General features: G+C 42.1%; 1 long non-coding RNA gene across 1 annotated transcript in view; it reads right to left on the bottom strand.

The window, feature by feature from the left end:
- Positions 1-11,427: 11,427 nt before the first annotated feature.
- LOC141251942 (uncharacterized) overlaps positions 11,428-23,057 on the bottom strand; it is a 34,155-nt gene continuing 22,525 nt past the window's right edge. Inside the window, exons 2-3 of the long non-coding RNA XR_012313441.1 lie at positions 11,708-11,779; positions 11,428-11,615 (exon numbers count right to left, since the gene is read on the bottom strand). This is a non-coding gene — a long non-coding RNA (uncharacterized lncRNA). The remainder of the gene's footprint in view (positions 11,616-11,707; positions 11,780-23,057) is intronic.

Genomic DNA, 23,057 nt, shown 5'->3' with positions numbered 1-23,057 from the left:
CTGCAGCTGTCAGAGTCTACATAAAGAGAATTTGTCAGCAGGATTTTGCTATGAGCTTGATTCCTGGGATGTGTCACTTACTGACTGCTTGGTGCAGTTTTGATAAAATCCCTGTTTTCTCTGCTGTAGATGTAGCGGAGGACAGAATACTGAGCTGTGTATATGTAGGGATGTGGGCTGTCTTACCCTGTTCCTGCCCCTAAAGACAACAAACGCATCATGTGAATACTATCGTGCGGTTTTATATGTAGAAGTGATGTGCGTCTTTTGTAATGTATGATGGCAAAGTTCATGTGAAGTGTTAATGCATAATGTGAGTAGAGTATAGTATAGGATAAGCTTATACAGTAAATGGTTTAGTAACAGCGTATGAGATAAGGAAATAGTTAATGAAAGAACTAGCCCAGTGGGTGGGCACTAATGTTAATAAAAAGGGGGCACTTCCTGATAGTTAGACTTCTAAGAGAGTTAGTGAAGTGCATAGTGAAGGTCAAGTTCAGGTGCGGTGGTTGCCAGGGGCAGCATGTGTCGCTTGTTCCAGGCAGTGGGAGGCCGACCGAGTGGTCGCTGCTGTCACTTTTGGAGCCTAAAGTTTGGCATTGGGGCTGCCGGGCACATTGTGTCCTCTAGCGTATAGTGGAAGATGGACAGGGACCCGCACAGAAGGAAGGTGATGGCCAGTCCAGGGTGCACTGCCGAGGTGGATGGGAAATCCCTGAGACTGATAGAATCACTTGGGGGTAGTCCAGGACGAGCTAGCGACAGGACTGAAGAGAAGTTGCGCTAATGAGGATGAAAATGTGAATTGTTTTGCCCTATCCCACCTATCACCACCTGATGAACTTGGACTAGTAAATGTTTGCCTGTTGAAAAGAACTTGGTGTCCCATGGATTGTGTCCAGTGGCTCCTGAGGACGGAAGACTGGAGGTGGTGGAGGCCTGGGGCCTACAAGTGAGTGTGATGCCCTACAGCCACTGGGACTGGGACATCCCTTGTCTGTAAAGGGCCAGAGTGAAACCAGACAGCAGCTCGGTCATGACTACCGCTGTGCTGCACTTTACATTACCCCTTCCACACCCCTGATTGTCAGCTTCCTGTGTTCACTGTACATTGTCGGCAAACTGCCAATCAGTGGTCGTGGCTGGGTTGCACAGTTGTAAAACCTAGTCCTGCTGTATTGAAACTACAGTAAGCTGCTGAGCAAGTAACACATCCCTGGAATGAGGCTTTCTGTCCCCACATTATGCTGCTCTCAGATTGAAAAGCTAAAATCCGCTGACAGATTCCCTTTACATGCAGCAGGTGCCATACTAGTGTGTGACATTCTCAACTTAACCCCTTAAGCCCCGCGGGTGGTTTGCACGTTAATGACCGGGCCAATTTTTACAATTCTGACCACTGTCACTTTATGAGGTAATTACTCTGGAACGCTTCAATGGATCCCCCTGATTCTGAGATTGTTTTTTCGTGACATATTGTACTTCATGATTGTGGAAAAATTTCTTCGATATCACTTGCGTTTATTTGTGAAAAAAACGGAAATTTGGCGAAAATTTTGAAAATTTAGCAATTTTCAAAATTTGAATTTTTAAGCCCTGAAATCAGAGCGATATGTCACACAAAAGAGTTAATAAATAACATTTCCCACATGTCTACTTTACATCAGCACAATTTTGGAACCAAAATTTTTTTTTGTTAGGGAGCTATAAGGGTTAAAAGTTGACCAGCGATTTCTCATTTTTCCAACAAAATTTATAAAACCATTTTTTTAGGGACCACATCACATTTGAAGTCACTTGGAGAGGTCTTTATGACAGAAAATACACAAAAATGACACCATTCTAAAAACTGCACCCCTCAAGGTGCTCAAAACCACATTCAAGAACTTTATTAACCCTTCAGGTGCTTCACAGGAATTTTTTGAATGTGGAAGAAAAAAATGAACATTTAACTTTTTTCACAAAAATGTTACTTTAGACCCAATTTTTTTTATTTTCACTGGGGTAACAAGAAAAAATGGACCCCAAAATTTGTTGTGCAATTTCCCCTGGGCACGCAGATACCCAATATTTGGGGAAGAAACACTGTTTGGGCGCACGGCAGGGCTCGGAAGGGAAGGAGCGCCATTTGACTTTTTGATTGTAAAATTTGCTTGAATAATTAGCGGACGCCATGTTGTGTTTGGAGAGCCCCTGTGTGCCCAAACTTTGGAGCTCCCCCACAAGTGACCCCATTTTGGAAACTAGACCCCCCAAGGCACCTTTATAGATGCATAGTGAGCACTTGGAACCCCCAGGTGCTTCACAAATTGATTCGTAATAATGAAAAAGTGAAAAAAAAAACACTTTTTCATTTTTATGAATCAATTTGTGAAGCACCTAGGGGTTCCAAGTGCTCACTATGCATCTAGATAGGTGCCTTGGGGGGTCTAGTTTCCAAAATGGGGTCACTTCTGGGGGAGCTCCAATGTTTGGGCACACAGGGACTTTCTAAATGCAACATGGTATCCGCTAACAAATTGAATGGAAAATCGGCTCAAATTTTTAGCGGACACCACATTGCATTTGGAGAGCCCCTCTGTGCCCAAACTTTGGAGCTCCCCCACAAGTGACCCCATTTTGGAAACTAGACCCCCCAAGGCACCTTTCTAGATGCATAGTGAGCACTTGGAACCCCCAGGTGCTTCACAAATTGATTCGTAATAATGAAAAAGTGAAAAAAAAAACACTTTTTCATTTTTACGAATCAATTTGTGAAGCACCTAGGGGTTCCAAGTGCTCACTATGCATCTAGATAGGTGCCTTGGGGGGTCTAGTTTCCAAAATGGGGTCACTTGTGGGGGAGCTCCAATGTTTGGGCACACAGGGACTCTCTAAATGCAACATGGTATCCGCTAACAAATTGAATGGAAAATCGGCTCAAATTGTTAGCGGACACCACATTGCGTTTGGAGAGCCCCTCTGTGCCCAAACTTTGGAGCTCCCCCACAAGTGACCCCATTTTGGAAACTAGACCCCCCAAGGCACCTTTCTAGATGCATAGTGAGCACTTGGAACCCCCAGGTGCTTCACAAATTGATTCGTAATAATGAAAAAGTGAAAAAAAAAACACTTTTTCATTTTTATGAATCAATTTGTGAAGCACCTAGGGGTTCCAAGTGCTCACTATGCATCTAGATAGGTGCCTTGGGGGGTCTAGTTTCCAAAATGGGGTCACTTGTGGGGGAGCTCCAATGTTTGGGCACACAGGGACTCTCTAAATGCAACATGGTATCCGCTAACAAATTGAATGGAAAATCGGCTCAAATTGTTAGCGGACACCACATTGCGTTTGGAGAGCCCCTCTGTGCCCAAACTTTGGACCTCCCCCACAAGTGACCCCATTTTGGAAACTAGACCCCCCAAGGCACCTTTATAGATGCATAGTGAGCACTTGGAACCCCCAGGTGCTTCACAAATTGATTCGTAATAATGAAAAAGTGAAAAAAAAACCACTTTTTCATTTTTATGAATCAATTTGTGAAGCACCTAGGGGTTCCAAGTGCTCACTATGCATCTAGATAGGTGCCTTGGGGGGTCTAGTTTCCAAAATGGGGTCACTTGTGGGGGAGCTCCAATGTTTGGACACACAGGGACTCTCTAAATGCAACATGGTATCCGCTAACAAATTGAATGGAAAATCGGCTCAAATTGTTAGCGGACACCACATTGCGTTTGGAGAGCCCCTCTGTGCCCAAACTTTGGAGCTCCCCTACAAGTGACCCCATTTTGGAAACTAGACCCCCCAAGGCACCTTTCTAGATGCATAGTGAGCACTTGGAACCCCCAGGTGCTTCACAAATTGATTCGTAATAATGAAAAAGTGAAAAAAAAAAACACTTTTTAATTTTTACGAATCAATTTGTGAAGCACCTAGGGGTTCCAAGTGCTCACTATGCATCTAGATAGGTGCCTTGGGGGGTCTAGTTTCCAAAATGGGGTCACTTGTGGGGGAGCTCCAATGTTTGGGCACACAGGGACTCTCTAAATGCAACATGGTATCCGCTAACAAATTGAATGGAAAATCGGCTCAAATTGTTAGCGGACACCACATTGCATTTGGAGAGCCCCTCTGTGCCCAAACTTTGGAGCTCCCCCACAAGTGACCCCATTTTGGAAACTAGACCCCCCGAAGGCACCTTTCTAGATGCATAGTGAGCACTTGGAACCCCCAGGTGCGTCACAAATTGATTCGTAATAATGAAAAAGTGAAAAAAAAAACACTTTTTCATTTTTATGAATCAATTTGTGAAGCACCTGGGGTTCCAAGTGCTCACTATGCATCTATATAGGTGCATTGGGGGGTCTAGTTTCCAAAATGGGGTTACTTGTGGGGGAGCTCCAATGTTTGGGCACACAGGGACTCTCCAAATGCAACATGATATCCGCTAACAATTTGAGCCGACAATTTGTTAGCGGATATCATGTTGCATTTGGAGAGTCCCTGTGTGCCCAAACATTGGAGCTCCCCCACAAGTGACCCCATTTTGGAAACTAAACCCCCCAAGGCACCTATCTAGATTCATAGTGAGCACTTGGAACCCCAGGTGCTTCACAAATTGATTCATAAAAATGAAAAAGTGTTTTTTTTTTCACTTTTTCATTATTACGAATCAATTTGTGAAGCACCTGGGGGTTCCAAGTGCTCACTATGCATCTAGATAGGTGCCTTGGGGGGTCTAGTCTCCAAAATGGGGTCACTTGTGGGGGAGCTCCAATGTTTGGGCACACAGGGGCTCTCCAAACGCAACATGGCGTCCGCTAACAATTTGAGCCGATTTTCCATTCAATTTGTTAGCGGACACCATGTCGCGTTTGGAGAGCCTGTGATGTGCCTAAACAGTGGAGCTCCCCCACAAGTGTCCCCATTTTGGAAACTATACCCCTCAAGGATTTTATTAAGGTGTATAGTGAACATTTTGAACCCAGAGGTACGGCACAGAATTTGTTTACATTAGGTCATCATATTGAATAAGTTGTCATTATTCTTGAGCGCAAGTGCTCGCTACTTGAGTTTGCATCGGGTACTCAGGTATGCACCATGTACAGCGTGTGCTCGAGTGACATGCTCGAGTCCCTGCTCCGCATGTTTCACGGTTATTAGACACCCAAAAAAAAACATGCGGGGATCGCTCGTGCATGGCAGGCAATCCCCGTAAAGTTTTTTGGCCGCGAAGCATATGGGGCAGAGACTCGAGCATGTCACTCAAATACCCACGATACTCAATGCATACCAGAGCACCCGATGCAAACTCAAGTAGCGAGCACTTGCTCTCAACACTAGTCGCCATATCGTCATCTTTTTTTCTTACTTTTGAAAAAAATCCCAACCCCAGCCCTAACCCTAGCAGAACCCTAGCCCCAGCACAACCCTAGCCCCAGCACAACCCTAGCCCCAGCACAACCCTAGCCCCAAACCCAGCCCTAACCCTAGCCCAATCCTAACCCAAGAGTTTATTTTTGACGCCGTTCCTTGTGCGGTATAAGTGATTAGACGACTTTATTCTTCGGGTCGGTGTGATTACAGCAATGCCAGAATCATATGGGGTTTTTATGACTGACAGCTGTCACACACTAAAAGACGCATTTTTTGTAAAATCTAGTTTTTGCATCGCCATATTTTGAGAGCTATAATTTTTCCAGATTTTGGCAGACAGTCATGTGACGGCACGTTTTTTGCGGGATGACTTGACGTTGTTATTGGTGCCATTTTCAGGCACGTGATATTTTTTGATCGCTTTCTATTCCGATTTTTGGGAGGCAGAATAAACAAAAACCAACAATTCAGGAATTGTTTTTTTTTTTTTTTTTTTATTCTGTTCCGCGTGTGGTAAAATTGATGAGGTAGCTTTATTCTTCGGGTCAGTACGTTTACAGCGGTACCACATTTGTATCATTTTTCTATGTTTTGGCGCTTATACACAATAAAAGCTATTTTATAGAAAAAAATATTTTTTAGTATAGCTTTATTCTGAGAGCTATAACTTTTTTATTTTTCGGCTGATGGAGCTGTATGGCAGCTTGTTTTTTGCGGGACGAGATGACGTTTTCAGCGGTATCATTTTTATTTATATGCGTCTTTTTGATCGCGTGTTATTCCACTTTTTGTTTGGCGGTATGGTGATAAAGCATTGTTTTTTGCTTCGTTTTTTTTTTTTTACCGTGTTCACTGAAGGGGTTAACTAGTGGGACAGTTTTATAGGTCAGGTTGTTCCGGACGCGGCGATACCAAATATGTGTACTTTTATTGTTTTTTTTTAATTTTTTTTATAATAATATTTATTGATGGGTACATTATATTTTTATTTTTGGTGTATTATTTTTTTTATTTTTTTTATAATATTTTTGCACATTTTTTTTTTTTCTTTCCACTTTCACACAGTTTATACACTTTATTACTTTGTCCCACTCTGGGACATTCACTTTTTTTTTTCTGATCGCCTGCATGGCACAGGAATGGAGCACCATCCCTATGCCATGAAGGCTGTCAGAAGTGCACAGTGTGAAGATTGCTTGGAGATGCACTGCACATGTCCAAGCAATCTTCCTGCTCTCTGGTGACCCGGATGTTGTCATGACGACATCGGGTCGTCATGGCAACACCCGGGAAGCCTTTGCAGACTGCGCTGGAAGCCGGAAGAGGAGGTGAGTATCGCCGATCACCTCCCCTTGCCCCCGCAATGCCGCGATCGACTTCGATCGACTTCGATCGCAGCATCGCGGGGGTTAATGTGCTGGGAGCGGTGCAGGACCGCTCCCTGCACATAGTACCGAGTGTCAGCTGTGACAATCAGCTGACACCCGGCGGCGATCGCGCCCGCACAGCCTGTGTGCGCGCGCGATCGCGATGACGTACTAATACGGGTCTGGCTCTTAAGTCCCAGGGCACAGACGCGTATTAGTACGTCAGATGTTATTAAGGGGTTAAAGGAGATTTACCAAAAAGAAAGTAGACTAATTAATAGATCTTGGAATAAAAATAATTTCCACAATTGGATGTGTTAAAAATAAATGTTCCTGTGCTGAGATAATAAATGTGCCCCTGCTGTGTACTGTGTAATGGCTGTGTCTGACCGTATACGGAACATGGTCTGATCATACCACAGCTCCTGGGCAGGGAAGGACTCTAAAGAGTATACAGACATTACAGCACGGGATCATAGCTGATTCTTTCTGTTAGGCAAAATATTGCCTGTTTTTAAGCAATATTTTACCTCTAAGAAAGAATCAGGTGCAATCCCCTGCTGAAATGTCTGTATACTCTTTTGCGTCCACCCCCGCCCAGGAGATGTGGTATGATCAGACCATGTTCCTGCACGGTCACACAGCCATTACACAGTACACAGCAGGGACACATTTATAAGATTATCTCAACACAGGAACATTTTTTTTTAAAACGCATCCAATTGTGGAACTTATTATTATTCAAAGATCTATTGATTAAAATTAACTTTATTCGTGGGAAAACCCCTTTGAGTCAATCAGAGTTTCCATAACTATCTCATACTTTAATGAAATGTGAGAGGAAGAAGTGGTGATCCCTATAGATATTAAACTCCTTTGTTGCAAATTATCTTCTTGCAGTATTTTACATGAAATTGATGTAAATTCAATACGTAACCATCATGCCTAATTACTTTGGGTGATTGACATTTAACCATTCATGTCATATTTGGTGACATTCTACATTTTTCCCTGACAGTATCTGTCCTGCTCTCACCAGGCACCTAGGACGTGAACAAGTATAGAATGGACTTATTCTTACTGACAAATTAAGTGAAATGAATTTTAATGCCATAATAGCTTCCCTATAAATCTTGCTACAAGCAGTTATCTTCCATTGATATAGTTGTTGCCAGGCTAAGTGTGTGTAATCAGGAGGCACATGCAGCCTCCTTGCCTACTTGTTTACTGCTAATGTGCTCTTTACAGTATGTTTCTGAGAGCTGAAAGATGGCTTTAATGAGTCAAGAAGCAGGAGATGAATTAATCATTTAGTGGAGTTGCCAAGGAGTAAATTAGGACAAATATGTACTAATTATGCAGGAGCGGAACAAGTGAAAACTATTCCTACACTTCAAAGAGTTAAAGTAGTAAAATTAAATTAGCCTCATTGCAAGTTTACAAAGGACCTCTATGGTCATTTGTTGCATATTCACTCATGGTCACTCCCTGTTATAACTTGTAATAAGGCCCCTTTCATTTTTTGATTTTCTTTTCTCCACAATCAGACACCAATAGCTGCACCTATCATTTGAAAAAAACTTTATAAATAGTATATTATAGAGGCTGTATAGTGCAGCCGATCGGTGGAGGTTCAGGTCTTGAGGTAAAGACACAACTCTGTGAGAGGGTATAAGGATGTATAGACTGACTATTAAGCTCCTGCACCTCTCTATATGTGCAGCTCACGCAAAAGCTGCACTCTCTTCAGAGCTGTGTTTGACCGATCATTGGGGTCTCAGAAACTGGACCCCTATTGATTGGTAGCACTATACAGCCAATTTAATATATACATTATTTTTCAAATGATAGGCATACTTTAACTCCTTATGGAGATTAACTCAGTTGTTGGGCCCCATTGCAGCTCCTATGCTTTCCTTCCAAAGGGATGCTGGGAAGGCCCTAGAATGTATGATGTGTTGTGAGAATGACATACAAATATTGTACTTTACTTTATTAGAGCAGATATACCTGTTAAACTCATACATCACCTATGGTGTGAAGAAGAAGGGACAGGTGGTGTGCGGAGTATTGATCTCCAGGTCTTTGCTGACATAGCTCAAGCAGTAATGTCACATATACAGCACGTGACCGCTGCAGCCAATCTTTGGATTTGGCACTGATACCAAGGTAGATGGTACGAGATTGCTGTTCCAGTGATTAACTGCAGTGGCCGTGTGCTGTACCCATGATATCCCTGCTCCAGCTATGTCAACAGAGACACGGTGATTAGTGTAAAGGCAGCGATCTTTGAGTAAAGCTAATTTTGTTATTTTTAAACTGGGCAAGCCAATGAAGAATTACAATTCAAAAGTGGAAAAACTATTTAAATAAAAATTTTTAGATAAATTTACTATCGTGAAATATACTCCTTTGTTTTTTCATACACTGGAAACCAAGTTTGCGCTAATAAATAATAATATAATCTCACTTGCATCCATGACTTTTAGTGTAAGTGCACTTTTAGGCGACTTTTCAGAATAATCTGTTTTGTGTGTACATGAGGAATAGCCAAACATCATGCCATTATACGTAGTTCTTATACGCTGCATTTTTAGTAGTGTTTCCATTTTCTAGTAAAAGAGTCGGCATCTTATTTTTGTGAGCACCACCCTTTTCTCCCTCTACTCCCCCCTTTTATAGACAGAATGTGTCATTTGATCCCTCACTGCACACATTTTGTAGATAGGTTTGAGCAGTTATTGTTAGTGAATGATCAGTACAGGGAGACAAAAAAGTGACCAACAGTCTGTTTACATGGACCGACCGGTTGCATTAGATGAGTGCTGACTGGTTAACATTTAACGATTGGCGGTCATTTAATAGTCCGTTTACAGAGCCAGATCAGGCTAAATGATGCGCACTGAACGAACTGTCATACATCGCTTAATGCACATTGGCTGCCATTGTTCTCGCAGTGCAAGTCCTGTTTAATCAGGATGATGCATCACTAAGAACAAAGATCTTGCGCACTGTACAACAGATCCTTTCACCCGATGATCATTCGTTTATGTTAATGTTCTAGTCTAAATTCAGGTTAAGTGAGGAAAGAGGCATTTTTCTCTGGTAAGATATTTTACAAAGATTATTTTTTGCTTGTCCTGTTCATTTATGAAAAAGGTTCAGTTACTATTAAAGATGCAATCTACTTAAAGGGGTTATCCCAAAATGTATTATTTTTTTTAAACTCTCTGTAGTTTAATAACCTCTCTAAAGTAACCCCACCATGCCTTCAGACCCTTACTGGTTAATTTATGGCTCCAACTCCTCCATGATTGTGACTCTGTGGAATGGTGCAATGTGGAATGGTGTAAACTACATTTCCCACTTCCACCTGCTTCTTCTCCAGGCTTCCTTCTCTTCCACCTGCTTCTTCTCCAGGCTTCCTTCTCTCCCACATACACAGATAAGATTAGCTAAGTCTCCAACTGCTTTGTGATCTGCTGGTGGCCGTAAGGACAGAGCTGACAAGAGGAGACATGGTGCTGTGCATAGTTCCTGATAATATATCAATAAAAGTAATTCGCTTTCTAACCATCAATCCTTTAAGTCTGTATGTGTTCAAATATATTCTCCTATGTGTCCTCTCTTGGCTCCAAAAACTCTCTTTGATTCCCATACCAACCAATCACAGTACAGCTTTCATTTTACCAGCACTGCTGAAAAAATGAGATCTGAGTTCTGATTGGTTGCTATAGGAAACAGAAAACTTCTCTTTTTAGACACTACACTGTAGATAAAGGCCCAATTCTATTTTCATTGTATTTATAGATATGAGGCGTCCATTATAATAAATATGGATTGAAACATACAGAGAGGAAAAAAGCTGTTACTTATTTGAAAACAGCAGGCGCACATGTCCCATGTCGGCCCTGTATAGTGAGAACGGTGCAGTGATGCATGAGCTGTGTTACTGCAAACTAAGAAAACTTTAAAGTGCAATTACACGTTAGTATCACTAGCCTGATATGATAGCTCAGCATTCTGAAATAAGGATAAATACTGAAAATGAATTTCTATCTCAAAATTAAAAAAAAAAAAAAATCAATGCTCTAAGAAAAAATGCAAATTGACTCTTCAGAGAGGAAGAGGACTGGAACTCTAACGCCACCTACAGGAAGTATCAATCCTAAAAGTCAATAGTGACTCTGTAATGAGCCTTATCACATGACTTAGGATAAAAATCCAAGACCAGAAACTCAATTTGCAGACACTGTGTTTCGGGGTGCTGCCCTCGTCAGTGCAAAGTGTGAGATATGGTTTGGCTGGGTGAGAGGCGTCAGACCGGTATCTAGGGGTAAATCCAGACAAACCAGAACTCACACTTTGCACTGATGAGGGGCAGTACCTATTCTGACCTCAGACGGTTACCTGACTATGCCTTTGCCATAACCCTTTGTTTATGATGAGCCCTCTTAATATCTGACCCTGGCCCTCTTGACTACCCAGCCTCACAGCTTGTCCGTGAGTATATGACCACATGGTGCATTAGATATCGGCAATGATTACCACCAGTCATGGGGAGAATTGACAAAACCGTATGATGAATATGTATTTTGTTTTTCTTTATTTTCATTTTTTGTTCTCACTCTAATGTGAATTATGTGCACAACTTGAATTATTGTTATTCATTTTTATAAACAAAAATACAATTAGTTAATCTGCAAACATTTTAAATCCTTTCCAAATCTATTATCTTCTCCTTGTTAAAATGTACCAGCATTTTGTAGACAAAGACCAAACGCAGGCATTAAACATTGCAAAATTGGAAAAATCTTGTTGGAACGAAAGCGGCATGTGTATCTTTTATATTCTGTACCAGTAATTGCACCATCCATTTTCTTTACACAAAGCTGCAGTAAAAAGAAGGAACATGCATCTTAACACAATAACACAGCCTCTAAACCGAGAAGACCTTTCCTTGAACCTGCTTGTCAACACTTACATGTCACCTTTCTTCTTCATTATTGTAGAAATATGCTGGTTGTCACTTGAGAGATGCTGTGTTGCATTATTACTGTAAAATACAGAAAAATTTGAATTTTCCATTGAAAATGTGAAATTGGTTGAAAATTTTACATCATTTTTGGTCCTGGGTAATTATATCTGATAACCACATTAAGCATACTAGGTCATTAAATCTAAAGCATATAATTGTCTGGAATATAAAGCCAATTAGTATCGACAGGTAAGAAGAGCACAACTAATTGGTCAGACTCAAAACTAATTTATTGTCAGAAAGGAAACTGGAAACTGGTGAGATGGTTCAGCGAAAGGTTACTTTAAAGCATTAAATTGGGTGTACCTGTTATGAGGCATACTGGTTCAATAAAACAAACAACCCCCTTAGCACTGGGCAAACTCTACAATGGCCAGATTCTTCTTCAGTATCTTCCTAGTCTGTAGTAAATACAATATATTTATGAAAAAGGCAGTCTTGTTTTCTTGGTTGAATGACGCACACAGAACTACTTCATATTCTATTGTATATTGCAAAAAGTTTCTTTAAAATCAGCTTTCTTGCAAAGACAGGAACTTTTTAAATCTAGTTCCAAATTTCCATATCTAAATTATATGTACTTGCTTACTGCAGTTTAGTGCCCTCGGTGACTCCGACCCCACATTATATTCAAGAGGACACATTATTAAAGAGGGTTGTCAGGACAACTTTGTATGTCACAGCTGCTCACAATGAACAAGGCAGTTCTATAAGGAATTATATTCACCTCCTACAAGTATGCATTTGATTTTACTTAAAAGGGTTTGCTATTTTATGAAAAAATCCAAAAAGGTAAAAAAAACGATAAGTAGTAATGTTAAAAGTATAACTATATATTGTACACTTGTGTGCAATTAAAGGTCCCTGATTGCCCATGTATGAAATATGTAAAGAATGTAGACTGGCCATCTCTGTGTCCATATGATGAAGATGCCACATGACTGCTTTAGTTATCCCACGCTACCCCAACTTCTGAGAGGCACTGAACAGTAACTAGATGTAGTTAGCGCATGTGCAGAACCAGGTTTCTGTGCATGTGCTGGATAAGTTCAGTTACTTTTCAGCGCCAGTGTAGAAGTGGAGACAATCGAGGTGATGGGTGATCAGAAACTGTCAAGAAGATATCACGTAACTGCCACCACTTTACATCATTGTATAGATGCTGAGACAAATTGTGTCCAATATTTATAGAGTACACTCATAGGCAGACTCTTTTGCAAATGCCTGTGATCCAGAAATTTCACCTCATCAGTCAGCTTCCCATTGAAGATGGGAGATTTGTCATATTAAATGCTTATTTAAGAAGACTCTCTGAATTTAAGTTGTTTTCAGCACGGTTTCACATGTTCCTATTGACTTGTGACAGGTCCCTCAAAAAAAGTATAAAGAAAATGTCAACTATTAATGTAGGGGTCTGATCTGCATTAGTGTGGATGCTTAGTTTATGGTTTGAGATAATTTAAATGCTTGGTCTGGGCTCCTCATTATTTTTGGAGTCATATGTAGGGTCTGCATTATTTAAAGAGGAGCTTTCACCAAAATTTTCATGTTAAACTGAATACACCATAAAATAGTGGCTGCAGAGAGGAATAAAATGTTTTTTTCTTATTAATTTTGCCTCTCCTTTACAAAGATATTATCAATCAAAGTATCTTGAGTTAACTTTTGTGAAGTCCAAGGGAGCGTTATTAAATAGTTCACTTGGGATAGGACCTGCCCTTCTCCTTGTATGAATTGCTATCTGGTAACACTAGGTTAGGGTTAGCATTAATTTAGGGTTCAGCCTTAGGGTCAGATTTAATGTAGAGGTCAGGTTTGGGATCTGAATTTATTTAGGGATTTAATTTAAAGTCTGAATTACTTTAGTGGTCTGGGGCATGAGCTAATTTAGCAATCAGGCTCGGGGTCTGAATTAATTTACGTATCTGGTCTTTGATCTTGAACTTGAACTTTTTTGTGTCGCTAGTGTCTTGCATTGGATGCAGAAGTGGGGGTCAAAGATGTCAGGGCAGCAAACTTTGCAGTAAATATTAAAAAATGTCATGTTGCTCAGAGTCAGAAGCAAAATCAATTAAAGAGTACTCCAAATTGGGAAGACATCACCTGTGAGTCACTGAATTTATAGAGGATTTGTCGGCTCTCTTGACATGCCTGATTTAGTAACTACAGTGGAGCCTCTTGGAGACAATAACCTATAATTAGTGGACAAATGGTCTTTTTTTGGGTTGACACACTTAAATGGGTTATCTTCATTTTCCTGCTTACCAAGGGGCAGTGCTCTCCTGCAGATTGACAATTTGAGCCTATAGCATGGCTGAACTGCTGGCCTGAACTGTGCATTCTCTCATACTGATAGCAGAGGCAGTTTTGCCACAGCAGCATGGAAGAAGCACAGGGACACTGAGGCTGGGTGGATCTGACCAGCTGCAAGCTGCAAATGTAAGCCTTATAGGTTGCTGGTAACCTTGACAACCAGCTGTACACTACAGGCTTAAAAATCCCTCTGTTTTTGAGAATGGAGAGGATTTTTAATACGTAGATTGCAAAGTTGCTTGTTTTTATAACTACCTTTAAAGAGGTGGCCAATAAACACCTGGGTGCTACCATTCCACTTCTCAAGATGATATGTCCCTACTCTAGTGTGATAGTGTCAACAATGATTGGACAGTGTATGGATACAGCACTTTCACAAATGGAATGGTAACACTCAGTTGTCAGTGTATTCACAGTAGCAGAACTAGGGCTTACTGCACAGCCAGAATGAAACCTGAGTGTTCTGCATTGCAGATTAGTGCCAGGATTGGGGAATGGCCCAAGGCCTATGCTTACTGAAAACATGGGTTCTCATCACGTGGCTTCCCAGCCACATGTGGCTCGTTGGAACCTGATTTGTGGCTTGCGGCTGACTACTAGCTATCTAGGTGCATTAGCACCAGGTTTAGCAGGTAGCCATAAAAACGAGGGCTTCCTACGGTGACTTTTGTGATTAGCCCCACAGCTGCCCTGTTTGTTTAAAAAGAAAAACCATCTCTGTTTCCTCCAGCAAATGCGCTCGTACTAAAACCTATTTAGCATGCTGCTGCCCACCACAGAATAGTACCTTGGAATGCGCATATACTGGTCATGGAGGTTGAGAAATAAATATGGTAAGCTGAAGATGTTATTATACTGCAGTCAGATGGTGCTTGAAGCTGAATGAGATAGGAATGTTTGATGTGAGATTACCACAGAGGTGTAAGATGGGAAGCCCTGCACATAAGTATTTGGCCTGCATGGGGGGGTGGGGAATACAAGGTCTCGGTGTGATTACTGTTGGGGAGCTATGACTGTCCTTATACAAGTTATAAGGGGCTCTGGTTGTCACTATTGAGCTGGGTACTGTATTATCACTGCGTAGTGTGGAACTTTGGATGTTTCTATAGTGTGTGGCAGGGGAGTGCTGGATGTCAATACTGTGGGTAGTCACTGGATCTCTATACTGTGAGCACTGCTATTGGTTATATGACTTTTTCAATTTCTGTGCATAGAATATGGCTCATTACCATCTCTGAGAGCTAAATGTGGCTCTCAAAGTAAAAATGGATTGAGAGCACTGAGTTAAAGGGAAGATGTCATGTGATTCTTCAGAAGGATACTAATAGCATCCTGAAATAGGACTTGGACAGCCCTTTCAGAATCTGTAACATTTACTGTATTGTTGTGGCTTCACTGGTTTTCTTGCTGTAAGCACAGGAGAATTCCCAGCCATGCACCAGCTAGTCAAGCGTATGTAAATCCAAAATGAATATGCACTGCTCCCCACACCCATAATCCCACCTACCCCTCTGTGCTGACATTGGTGATAGTAAATGACAGTATAGGAATAACCCACATGCGCAGACCTAGGAAGGCATCACGCATGAGCAAGATTATGGGCAAGATTTTTACTATCACTGACATCGGCGCCGGGGTGGGGGCGGGATTATGGTCAGTGACAGTGAAAAGTTTGCATATTCTGCGCATGGGGGGTATTCCTATACTGTCATTTACTATCATGGACATCGGAGCAGAGGGGTGGGTGGGATTATGGGCGTGGGGAGCAGTGCATATTCATTTTGGATTTACATACGCTTGAGTAGCCAGCGTGGGGCTGTGAATCTCCAGTTCTTAAAGCAAGAAAACTGGAGAAGGGGGTGATGTGTTGTAAGGGGGAAGACCGGGGTGTAAGTGCTTTCAGAGCAAGGGATCTGGAACTGCCGGGGCCGTACCTCTTGTTGCAGGGGGGAGACAGACTGCGAGCACAGGAGTCATGTTACTGGGAAGTTGTAGGTGTGTCCAGAGACAAAGCTGGGAAGTCATGTGACCGAGGGACTCCTGGTGTGACTGGAGAGAGGAAGAGACGAGGATGTTTTGCGCGGGAAAGCGGAGCTGAGTCCTGCGGAGGAGAACAGTGTGAGAGGGTCCAGGCTCCTGGCTCGAGTACTGGGAGCAGGAGTCGGGTGCAGTGGACCGGAGGAGTCAAGCCCGACTATAGAGACAAGGGACGCAGGGTCCGTGGAGCCGAGGCACGTGAGGTGCCGTGTTATGGACTAGGGGCTCAGCGGGTAAAACCGGAGACCGCCCGCTGCCGCCAGTAGATGGAGCATTGTTTGGGCAGGGATGCCTGAAGAAATCATCACCTGCATCCGCTGGCGACTGCCTTGTGAGGAGCCAGAGTCAGCTAAGTGTACAAACTGACATTTACAACCGGTTCGGCTCTGCTACATCTTGTCAGACTGTGAACTGTTAGTTATAGACTTTCATCTGCTATTTTCCTTGTTTTCCCCCCATATTTTCCTTGTTACTCCCTGCGTGGAGATTGACCTTGTTCTTATAAACTTCCCCTGTTTATTAACCCTGTATTGGCTGCTGTGTTTGTGTCACTGCATCTAAAGTACCCGTATGACAGTGTACTGATGTAAAATTTGACTAGTAAAACAAAAATGCTTAAGAAATGCACACTTTGCGAGGCAGACAGTAGAAGTGCTATGCACTTCTTTTGTGAGCCAGACTCCACTCCCTTCCCCTATGGCCACCACCCTTTGCTGTGCTCCACATGCTTGTGCTTACAAGTTTCTCATCGTGGCTCAATGAGATCATCATCCAAGGCCTTTTAATGTCGATTCAGTCAGTGTAGTATAGTGTTGTGTCCAGTTGCCCTGTGTCTTTAATTTTTTGAAGTACCCCTGGATGGTGTCACAACTTTTAGATTTGAATGTTGACAAGAATGTCAGCAAAAATCCAAATTTGCTGGATTTTCGGTCAAAAGTCATATGCTATCATAGATGGCAATGTCAGTCACAAACAGCAGATGCTCCTAGTATGATTTATATAGTTCTATGTATATTCAGTATGCTATATCCTGCAGAGAACAAAGGAGATAATTTGCTGAGATCTTAAAGGGGTTTTCCCACGAACAAAAGTTCATTCTAAAAATTGTCTGTGTCTGACCCTATACGGAACATACCACATCTCCTGGGCAGGGGAGGAAGCAAAAGAGTATACAGATATTACTGCACGAGATCACAGAGGATTCATTTTGTGAGGTAAAATATTTCACTGCCTCACAAAATGAATCCTCTGTGATCCCCTGCTGTAATGTCTGTATTGTCTTTTGCTTCCTCCCCTGTCCAGGAGATGTGGTATGTTCCGTACACGGTCAGACACAGACAATTTTTAAAATGAACTTTTTTTCGTGGGAAAATCCCTTTAAGCCATGTCCCTTAGCCAAATGGGTGGGCTTAGTAATATTTTTGTCACAATTCCTCCGCTCAGTGAGTGATTGTTTTGCTGTCCTATGAAAACTGGGTCATGCTGAGTTGTCAGTGTTTTTATTGACCGCTCGGCTGTCCAATTTGGGACTGGGAGGTGCGGGACTTTCTCCAGGTGTCCTCTGTTCTGGAGATCGCTCAAACGATTTAACTCAGCTGTTTGCCTTTGATCCCTGCCAGATGTAGTTTGTGCTTCCTGGTGAGTGTTTGCTTGATTCTGTTGTTCTGAGTTTTGATCTTCCGCTGCCTGACCCTTGGACTGTGATCTGACTATCCCTTTGTCTTGCCCTTTTGCTTTGATTCGCTATCTCCTGGTATTTTGACCCTAGAACGTGACCTGACTTACGTTTTTGTCTTTTCCCTTGTTTTTATACATGATCTCTTGGTACTGACCGAGGAACATCTGACTTCTCTGCCTCACGGTCACAATTTGGTTATAGATGATATGACCCTGCTGTAGTACTAACCCGTCATAAAGGCTACGAGCAACTTATCACGTACTAGTACTATAGCAGGATATAATTATCCTTGTGATCCGTAAGTTTTTCTGCCAATTTTACATTTTACATTTTCAATGTATAGCTTGTTTTTGTGCAATAAAGTAAAATATCTTCAAAATGCATAACTTTTTTTTTACATATGTTACTTTTTTAGTGTTACTGTATACAGTAGGTGACAAGCCCATTTTAAAGGACATGTAGGTTAGTGACAGCAAGTAAATTCAAGGTTGGGTATGTTAGATTTATGTTTGTAAGCAACTCTTTATCATTATCACAGTGAGCGCTGGACAATAGAGCTAGACATTTCTGTAAAGTCTTTATCGGGAAACAATTCATTTTATTCTGGTTTTCCAAGGACAGTTCAATAAAAACCTGCATACATTATTTCCAGTTGCAGCCCTAAGAGGAGTGTAGAAGTAAGTATGAATATGAAAGACTTTTCTTATGTATGTATCTTTTATATGATTTCATCTACAGTATACACTTGAAACTGGTTTGTCCTGAAGCGATCACTTGATATTCTATGATTAGATCTTTGATTTGTAATAGTCTTGAGGAATATTCCTTTTTCAAATTTAACATCCTTAACTTACAGAACACTACTATCTATTCCTGTAACATAAACACACATTGCAATTAAAGTAAAGCTCCACCTTGTGAGTTAAATAAATTAGAGAATTGCATTATGATCAGTCCTAAAAGAATACATATTTGCCAACCTTTGAGAAGGCACATCAGGAAGAGTTCAAGCACATCAACAAAGAGCAGCATGTGCAGTGTTCTGTGCAAAACACACCTTATGCCCTGCCCTCTTATGTAAGACAAGGCTTAACCTATGACATTTCACCCCTTCATTGTACCCCAAAATGAATACAGACCACATACCAAATTCCCATAATAAAGATATAACCCACAATAGCCTTTAGAATGTAACCAGATAAGACCTCCAAATCAGTGTTTCCAAACTCAAGGCCTCACCGCCCACCAACAAATCATGTTTTTTAGGATCTCCTTAAGCCCCCGTCTCACATAGCGATATCGCTAGCGATATCGCTGCTGAGTCACGGTTTTGGTGACTCACCAGCGACCTCACCAGCGATGTCGCTGTGTGTGGCACTTTGCAACGATCAGGCCCCTGCTGTGAGGTCGCTGATCGTTGCAAAGTGTCCTGGACCATTTTTTGGTCGTTGGCCTCCCGCTGGCCAGCACACATCGCTGTGTGTGACCAGCGGGACCAACGATCTGGCTGGTAACTATGGTAAACATCGGGTTACTAGGGGCACGCGCGCACTTAGTAACCCGCTGTTTACCATGGATACCACTCTGCTACTGTGCGCGGAGGCTCCCGCGCACCGTAGCAGAGTGGTATCCATGGTAAACAGCGGGTTACTAGGGGCACACGCGCACTTAGTAACCCGATGTTTACCATAGTTACCAGCCTGCTCCTGCTTGCAGCAGGCTGGTAACGGGAGCAGGACATCGTGGAACGATTCTTTCCACGATATCGCTGCTCCCCTGATCGCTGGTGAGCCTGCCTGTTTGACAGCTCACCAGCGATGTATTAGCGATGCAGCAACGATCCCTGACAGGTCGTATCGTTGTCGGGATCGCTGCTGCATCGCTTAGTGTGACGGGGCCCTTAGTATTGCACAGGTGATGGAATTTTTAACAAAACATTGAAAATTGCCACAGGTTCTCTCACTTGGGAGGCCATGAAGACTGAAGTATTAAAAATACTGATCTACATACACATCTCCAATGTCTGGCGTGACAAGGTCACTGGTAGTGTGTCAGAAGGGAGGTATGTGTCGCTGAGACTCTTGAGCTCAGTGATATGAAAACATGCAAGTTCTCCTGCACAAGTAGGTACAGAGAGAGTTAATAGAACCAGATCTACAAGGGAATGTTTTTAGTGGATAACGAAAGTGCAGGGCGGGATATTATCCACCATCCCTCCCAATCAGGAGAGTATCTGAGCTTTAAATAGCCAGCCCTGACACTCAGGTGTGTTCAGTACCTGGGGAAACTTTGCTCCAGGAAGGAGCTAGCATGTGCTGTGCTGAACCTGTGTGTGGCCAGACTTTGGCAGAGATACGGACTGTGCTGCAAGTTTTGTATTTTGTTTTGTCTCTTTAGCCGAATGGGCTGGGTTTTCTTTTTGGACTTCAGGGTAGTTTATGATTGCTAAATAAACTAACCCAAAAATTTAAAGAGACAGTATCCCGTGTTTTACCTCTGCATACAGCCGAGCTTGTCGCTATACCACAAGTGGTGGAGAATGCGGGCAAAGCTCCCAGAGAGCACGTGCGACTGTCACAGGAAGGCCTGTATGTCCTGGGTAAAGTCGACTGTGAGCCAGCAAGTGACGCTGGACAAAATGGAGGACCTCCTTAAACATCTGTTGCATGCGCAACAAGCGCAGCACCAACTGCAGCAAGCACAACACCAGCAGATGTTACAGAAACAGCAGATGGCACAACAGGAGACCACCAAATTGCTTATGCAGCAGCTCCAGCTCCAACAGCAGACCCAACAGGACCAGTGCTGACAACAGCAGCAGTAGATCGACTTGTTCACAGAGGCGATCCGTGGTTCGACAAGAGCTCCAGCGATAAGGTCAGTGGACAACTTTGCAGTCTGAAAGGCAGTAATGGGTGCGCTGCAGAAAATGACTCCGGGTGATGATGTGGATGCTTTTCTGACGGTATTCAAGAGGGTTGCCGAGAGGGAGAGGCTATAGCCAGAGCAATGGGCAGAGGTGTTGGCGCCTTACCTGACGGGGGAACCCCAGAAGGCGTATTATGACTTGGCTTTACAGGACGCCAAGGAGTATGCCAAATTAAAGACTGAAATTTTGTCACACTTGGGGGTAACAATGACTGTCAGGGCACAGCGCGTCCACCGCTGAGTATATCACCGCGAGAAACCACCGTGCTCCCAAATGTTTGACCTGCTGCACCTGGTGCAAAAATGGCTGCAGCCAGAATAGTCTACCCTGCCGCAGATCATAGAGCGAGTAGTAATGGATTGTTTTGTGCATTCCTTACCGAGCACCACAAGAAAGGATCATTGTGACTCACCTTCCTCAAGCTCTCAAATGAGAGCAAAAATAGGATAGACCCTCTTTGCAGTCTCCTGCTAATTAAAATCAGCATGGGTGCTGTGAGGCACCAGGCCGCCCGCTCTGCTGGTGCATTGTCGCTGTGGCGGTGGTTGGCGCACGGCTCCGCTCCCGTTCAGGCAGGAAATGTTAGGACCCACTACGAGGTTTGCCGTGACGTGGCAGTGCGCTTCATACAGTCTGATCAGAATGTTAAACTAAGAACCTCATGTTCAGTTATATAAATTTTTGCAGAGAGGCATTAGATCAAATGTATGATTTTTTGGAGGTGTGGTCCATGCTCCTTTTTTTTGCAAAAATTTAAAGAGACAGTATCCCGTGTTTTACCTCAGCATACAGCCCCGCTTGTCGCTATACCACACTGAGTTCACACCTACATTTGGTAATTATATTGTCTGTAAAGCGCTGTGGAATTAATGGCGCTATATAAGTGAGTAAAATAAATAAATAAAAATAAATTAATTAATATTTGAGGGTTGCACTGGCACATTATTTGGTGAAGTATTTCAATTAGAATAATGTGCCACCCCTTTGTTTGGGTTATCCTGACCTCGTTTAGGTTCATGTTCCTGTGTGCTACTTTATACGAATACATCGTTCATTATTTATGAGACCGTATTGTGTTTCCTATCCCCCCTTTTTTGGAGGTTTATTTCCTTGTCTATTTTATTATATTTTTATCCATTACTTGAAATAAAATTGTTAATGTTTTATTAATTCATTGTCAGAATCTCTTCTTATCTGGCGGTCATATGCCGTTATAGATCTTTTTGTGGTGTAATAAAGATTTTAATCAAAGCAACAGCATTCCACACGTCCATTAACTTATGGTCGCTCTTTTACTTGTTTTTTTTTTTTGTCAGGTGCAGGTTTTTAAAATACACTAAAAACAATGGAAGCCAAACCGGATGTTTCTCTGAAGTTTTATCTTGATGTGCACAAAAAAATTTTTCCTGGAAGTTTTATACAATGAAGTGACAGAATATCTCCTGTTTGTGCACTCCAGCCAGTTTTCTCCTATTTCTGCTGCTTCCCCTGTTATTTCACCAGCTACAAGCACAATGAGCTGTATTGGTATGCTGGATGGGCTGAATCTTTCTGCAAGGAGAGTTGTTTTGTCCTGAGCAAGTGCCTGTAGCTTAAAGAATCACTCGGATTAAAATTGTTTATCCTTTTAATATATTGCAATCATCATATTATATAGAACTGTGTACTTACAATTGCTCATTTTGCCCCTATACCCAGAAAATTATTCTCTTTTCCATTAGGTCTATAACATTATACGATGCTTAAAAACTGACTAGCTGAATCCTTCTAAACTCTATGTAGAAACATTAAGGCTATTTACCCTGTATGACCAAGAAGTCACTGCAATAATCTCTGGCAGGGGGAGGAGCGGAGCAGCTCGGTCGTGAAGAGGGGAATGATAAATGCAGGAACAAGAGACTTCCTCTTTCTACACAGAGCAGAGAAAGGAGAAACATTAACTGAGTAGAAAGGCAAAAAGAGCAATTGTAAGTGCACAGTGCTATATAATATGATGATTGCAATATATTAGGAGGATAAAAACTTTGATGGGAGGAGTGCTTTTTAAAGGAGGAGAGTGTATGTTTAGAAATACACCGAAAATAGAAAACAGCTCTATGACTATTCTCTGGAAATAGGAAACATGGTGAATTGGTGAGGAGTATTATAACCTCACCACTTTGAATGATATTTCATAGATCCTGTTATGTACCTTTACAAAAATGCAATAATAAGTTGTAAGTGACCTTACTAAATGTTTGCGGATGTGTGGAACGCTGAAGCTTCTATTGCATCTTTTATTGTAGATTTTATAAGTAATATCTAGCTCCAAGGCATACTATATAAAGTAATCTATATAG

This window comes from Phyllobates terribilis, unplaced genomic scaffold, assembly GCF_046119375.1.
Source record: "Phyllobates terribilis strain yellow unplaced genomic scaffold, ASM4611937v1 Scaffold_2__4_contigs__length_985480577, whole genome shotgun sequence".
NCBI classification, from domain to species: domain Eukaryota; kingdom Metazoa; phylum Chordata; class Amphibia; order Anura; family Dendrobatidae; genus Phyllobates; species Phyllobates terribilis.
Note: the sequence above shows the minus strand (reverse complement) of the source record. Positions and strands in the feature narration are given on the sequence as shown.